This window comes from Megalopta genalis, unplaced genomic scaffold (genome assembly GCF_051020955.1).
Source record: "Megalopta genalis isolate 19385.01 unplaced genomic scaffold, iyMegGena1_principal scaffold0166, whole genome shotgun sequence".
NCBI lineage: Eukaryota > Metazoa > Arthropoda > Insecta > Hymenoptera > Halictidae > Megalopta > Megalopta genalis.
In genome coordinates, this window is record NW_027476235.1 from 260,001 (window position 1) to 266,614 (window position 6,614).

A 6,614-nucleotide genomic window follows, 5' to 3' on the forward strand; every position below is an offset into this window, starting at 1 on the left:
ATAGCACGCGCGCTTATGAGTGTAAACCGCCGCGGCAACAGACCGCCCGGCCGTGCTGTTGTAACATAGCGCGTGAACGAACGAAAAAAATTTTTATAGTAAACATTAAAATAAATTACACTACCGTAAACTAGACAAAAAATTACACATTTTTTCCCAATATGAAAATTTTCACAAACTTTTTAAAGTCCCATCGCATCGAGTAAACTTTTTTAATAACGCGTCCGCACGATTCTAAATGCTTAATCCATATGTGAAATCGTTCACTGATCACGAATATCGTATTTAAAAAAATTACAAAAATTTATTTTTCAAAATAATCAAAAAAAACCGAAAAATCACAAGAGTAAAGTACCATTATTTTAAACAACATGTCGTTCTAAATGCTTAATCCCTATGTAAAAAAGTTATTTAAGCAAGAATATGTAATTGAAAAAAATTAGAAAAATTTATTTTAGCCGTAAATCGAAAATAATGGGGACACCGGAGCTGTTCGAAGCGCCGAGACGCGCCGCGTACGGCCGAATATTTTCTAAGTCCCAACGTACCGATCAAGAGTAAAGTACCATTTTCCTACATTAGATTTCGTTCTAAATGCTTAATCCCTATGTAAAAACGTTAGTTAAGCAAGAATATCGTATTTTTAAAAAAATCTAATGATACGATTTTCCAGAAAATTGAAAAAACCGAAAAATGTCAAGAGTAAAGTGCCATTTTCTGACATTAGATTTCGTTCTAAATGCTTAATCCCTATGTAGAAACGTTAGTTAAGCAAGAATATCGTATTTTTAAAAAAATCTAATGATAGGATTTTTCAGAAAATTGAAAAAACCGTAAAATGTCAAGAGTAAAGTGCCCTTATTTTAAACAATGTATCGTTCTAAATGCTTAATCCCTATGTAAAAAAGTTATTTTAGCAGGAATATGTTATTGAAAAAAATTAGAAAAATTTATTTTAGCCGTAAATCGAAAATAATGGGGACACCGGAGCTGTTCGAAGCGCCGAGCGCGCCGCGTACGCCCGAATATTTTCAAAGTCCCAACGTACCGATCAAGAGTAAAGTACCATTTTCCTACATTAGATTTCGTTCTAAATGCTTAATCCCTATGTAAAAACGTTAGTTAAGCAAGAATATCGTATTTTTAAAAAAATCTAATGATAGGATTTTCCAGAAAATTGAAAAAACCGAAAAATGTCAAGAGTAAAGTGCCATTTTCTGACATTAGATTTCGTTCTAAATGCTTAATCCCTATGTAGAAACGTTAGTTAAGCAAGAATATCGTATTTTTAAAAAAATCTAATGATAGGATTTTTCAGAAAATTGAAAAAACCGTAAAATGTCAAGAGTAAAGTGCCCTTATTTTAAACAATGTATCGTTCTAAATGCTTAATCCCTATGTAAAAAAGTTATTTTAGCAGGAATATGTTATTGAAAAAAATTAGAAAAATTTATTTTAGCCGTAAATCGAAAATAATGGGGACACCGGAGCTGTTCGAAGCGCCGAGCGCGCCGCGTACGCCCGAATATTTTCAAAGTCCCAACGTACCGATCAAGAGTAAAGTACCATTTTCCTACATTAGATTTCGTTCTAAATGCTTAATCCCTATGTAAAAACGTTAGTTAAGCAAGAATATCGTATTTTAAAAAAAATCTAATGATAGGATTTTCCAGAAAATTGAAAAAACCGAAAAATGTCAAGAGTAAAGTGCCATTTTCTGACATTAGATTTCGTTCTAAATGCTTAATCCCTATGTAGAAAGGTTAGTTAAGCAAGATTATCGTATTTTTAAAAAAATCTAATGATAGGATTTTTCAGAAAATTGAAAAAACCGTAAAATGTCAAGAGTAAAGTGCCCTTATTTTAAACATTATATCGTTCTAAATGCTTAATCCCTATGTAAAAAAGTTATCTAAGCAAGAATATGTTATTGAATAAAATGAGAAAAATTTATTTTAGCCGTAAATCGAAAATAATGGGTCGAGCGAATCGGTCGATTGCGCCGAGACGCGCTATGATGCAACAGACGAGCGATTGGAACGCCCGAATATTTTCAAAGTCCCAACGTACCGATCAAGAGTAAAGTACCATTTTCCTACATTAGATTTCGTTCTAAATGCTTAATCCCTATGTAAAAACGTTAGTTAAGCAAGAATATCGTATTTTTAAAAAAATCTAATGATAGGATTTTCCAGAAAATTGAAAAAACCGAAAAATGTCAAGAGTAAAGTGCCATTTTCTGACATTAGATTTCGTTCTAAATGCTTAATCCCTATGTAGAAACGTTAGTTAAGCAAGAATATCGTATTTTTAAAAAAATCTAATGATAGGATTTTTCAGAAAATTGAAAAAACCGTAAAATGTCAAGAGTAAAGTGCCCTTACTTTAAACAATGCATCGTTCTAAATGCTTAATCCCTATGTAAAAAAGTTATTTAAGCAGGAATATGTTATTGAAAAAAATTAGAAAAATTTATTTTAGCCGTAAATCGAAAATAATGGATCGAGCGAATCGGTCGATTGCGCCGAGACGCGCTATGATGCAACAGACGAGCGATTGGAACCCCCGAATATTTTCAAAGTCCCAACGTACCGATCAAGAGTAAAGTACCATTTTCCTACATTAGATTTCGTTCTAAATGCTTAATCCCTATGTAAAAACGTTAGTTAAGCAAGAATATCGTATTTTTAAAAAAATCTAATGATACGATTTTCCAGAAAATTGAAAAAACCGAAAAATGTCAAGAGTAAAGTGCCATTTTCTGACATTAGATTTCGTTCTAAATGCTTAATCCCTATGTAGAAACGTTAGATAAGCAAGAATATCGTATTTTTAAAAAAATCTAATGATAGGATTTTTCAGAAAATTGAAAAAACCGTAAAATGTCAAGAGTAAAGTGCCCTTACTTTAAACAATGTATCGTTCTAAATGCTTAATCCCTATGTAAAAAAGTTATTTAAGCAGGAATATGTTATTGAAAAAAATTAGAAAAATTTATTTTAGCCGTAAATCGAAAATAATGGATCGAGCGAATCGGTCGATTGCGCCGAGACGCGCTATGATGCAACAGACGAGCGATTGGAACCCCCGAATATTTTCAAAGTCCCAACGTACCGATCAAGAGTAAAGTACCATTTTCCTACATTAGATTTCGTTCTAAATGCTTAATCCCTATGTAAAAACGTTAGTTAAGCAAGAATATCGTATTTTTAAAAAAATCTAATGATACGATTTTCCAGAAAATTGAAAAAACCGAAAAATGTCAAGAGTAAAGTGCCATTTTCTGACATTAGATTTCGTTCTAAATGCTTAATCCCTATGTAGAAACGTTAGTTAAGCAAGAATATCGTATTTTTAAAAAAATCTAATGATAGGATTTTTCAGAAAATTGAAAAAACCGTAAAATGTCAAGAGTAAAGTGCCCTTACTTTAAACAATGTATCGTTCTAAATGCTTAATCCCTATGTAAAAAAGTTATTTAAGCAGGAATATGTTATTGAAAAAAATTAGAAAAATTTATTTTAGCCGTAAATCGAAAATAATGGGGACACCGGAGCTGTTCGAAGCGCCGAGCGCGCCGCGTACGCCCGAATATTTTCAAAGTCCCAACGTACCGATCAAGAGTAAAGTACCATTTTCCTACATTAGATTTCGTTCTAAATGCTTAATCCCTATGTAAAAACGTTAGTTAAGCAAGAATATCGTATTTTTAAAAAAATCTAATGATAGGATTTTCCAGAAAATTGAAAAAACCGAAAAATGTCAAGAGTAAAGTGCCATTTTCTGACATTAGATTTCGTTCTAAATGCTTAATCCCTATGTAGAAACGTTAGTTAAGCAAGAATATCGTATTTTTAAAAAAATCTAATGATAGGATTTTTCAGAAAATTGAAAAAACCGTAAAATGTCAAGAGTAAAGTGCCCTTATTTTAAACAATGTATCGTTCTAAATGCTTAATCCCTATGTAAAAAAGTTATTTAAGCAGGAATATGTTATTGAAAAAAATTAAAAAAATTTATTTTAGCCGTAAATCGAAAATAATGGATCGAGCGAATCGGTCGATTGCGCCGAGACGCGCTATGATGCAACAGACGAGCGATTGGAACGCCCGAATATTTTCAAAGTCCCAACGTACCGATCAAGAGTAAAGTACCATTTTCCTACATTAGATTTCGTTCTAAATGCTTAATCCCTATGTAAAAACGTTAGTTAAGCAAGAATATCGTATTTTAAAAAAAATCTAATGATAGGATTTTCCAGAAAAATGAAAAAACCGAAAAATGTCAAGAGTAAAGTGCCATTTTCTGACATTAGATTTCGTTCTAAATGCTTAATCCCTATGTAGAAACGTTAGTTAAGCAAGAATATCGTATTTTTAAACAAATCTAATGATAGGATTTCCCAGAAAATTGAAAAAACCGAAAAATGTCAAGAGTAAAGTGCCATTTTCTGACATTAGATTTCGTTCTAAATGCTTAATCCCTATGTAGAAACGTTAGTTAAGCAAGAATATCGTATTTTTAAAAAAATCTAATGATAGGATTTTTCAGAAGATTGAAAAAACCGTAAAATGTCAAGAGTAAAGTGCCCTTATTTTAAACAATGTATCGTTCTAAATGCTTAATCCCTATGTAAAAAAGTTATTTAAGCAGGAATATGTTATTGAAAAAAATTAGAAAAATTTATTTTAGCCGTAAATCGAAAATAATGGATCGAGCGAATCGGTCGATTGCGCCGAGACGCGCTATGATGCAACAGACGAGCGATTGGAACGCCCGAATATTTTCAAAGTCCCAACGTACCGATCAAGAGTAAAGTACCATTTTCCTACATTAGATTTCGTTCTAAATGCTTAATCCCTATGTAAAAACGTTAGTTAAGCAAGAATATCGTATTTTAAAAAAAATCTAATGATAGGATTTTCCAGAAAAATGAAAAAACCGAAAAATGTCAAGAGTAAAGTGCCATTTTCTGACATTAGATTTCGTTCTAAATGCTTAATCCCTATGTAGAAACGTTAGTTAAGCAAGAATATCGTATTTTTAAACAAATCTAATGATAGGATTTCCCAGAAAATTGAAAAAACCGAAAAATGTCAAGAGTAAAGTGCCATTTTCTGACATTAGATTTCGTTCTAAATGCTTAATCCCTATGTAGAAACGTTAGTTAAGCAAGAATATCGTATTTTTAAAAAAATCTAATGATAGGATTTTTCAGAAGATTGAAAAAACCGTAAAATGTCAAGAGTAAAGTGCCCTTATTTTAAACAATGTATCGTTCTAAATGCTTAATCCCTATGTAAAAAAGTTATTTAAGCAGGAATATGTTATTGAAAAAAATTAGAAAAATTTATTTTAGCCGTAAATCGAAAATAATGGATCGAGCGAATCGGTCGATTGCGCCGAGACGCGCTATGATGCAACAGACGAGCGATTGGAACGCCCGAATATTTTCAAAGTCCCAACGTACCGATCAAGAGTAAAGTACCATTTTCCTACATTAGATTTCGTTCTAAATGCTTAATCCCTATGTAAAAACGTTAGTTAAGCAAGAATATCGTATTTTTAAAAAAATCTAATGATACGATTTTCCAGAAAATTGAAAAAACCGAAAAATGTCAAGAGTAAAGTGCCATTTTCTGACATTAGATTTCGTTCTAAATGCTTAATCCCTATGTAGAAACGTTAGTTAAGCAAGAATATCGTATTTTTAAAAAAATCTAATGATAGGATTTTTCAGAAAATTGAAAAAACCGTAAAATGTCAAGAGTAAAGTGCCCTTATTTTAAACAATGTATCGTTCTAAATGCTTAATCCCTATGTAAAAAAGTTATTTAAGCAGGAATATGTTATTGAAAAAAATTAGAAAAATTTATTTTAGCCGTAAATCGAAAATAATGGATCGAGCGAATCGGTCGATTGCGCCGAGACGCGCTATGATGCAACAGACGAGCGATTGGAACGCCCGAATATTTTCAAAGTCCCAACGTACCGATCAAGAGTAAAGTACCATTTTCCTACATTAGATTTCGTTCTAAATGCTTAATCCCTATGTAAAAACGTTAGTTAAGCAAGAATATCGTATTTTAAAAAAAATCTAATGATAGGATTTTCCAGAAAATTGAAAAAACCGAAAAATGTCAAGAGTAATGTGCCATTTTCTGACATTAGATTTCGTTCTAAATGCTTAATCCCTATGTAGAAACGTTAGTTAAGCAAGAATATCGTATTTTTAAAAAAATCTAATGATAGGATTTTTCAGAAAATTGAAAAAACCGTAAAATGTCAAGAGTAAAGTGCCCTTATTTTAAACAATGTATCGTTCTAAATGCTTAATCCCTATGTAAAAAAGTTATTTAAGCAGGAATATGTTATTGAAAAAAATTAGAAAAATTTATTTTAGCCGTAAATCGAAAATAATGGATCGAGCGAATCGCTCGATTGCGCCGAGACGCGCTATGATGCAACAGACGAGCGATTGGAACGCCCGAATATTTTCAAAGTCCCAACGTACCGATCAAGAGTAAAGTACCATTTTCCTACATTAGATTTCGTTCTAAATGCTTAATCCCTATGTAGAAACGTTAGTTAAGCAAGAATATCGTATTTTTAAA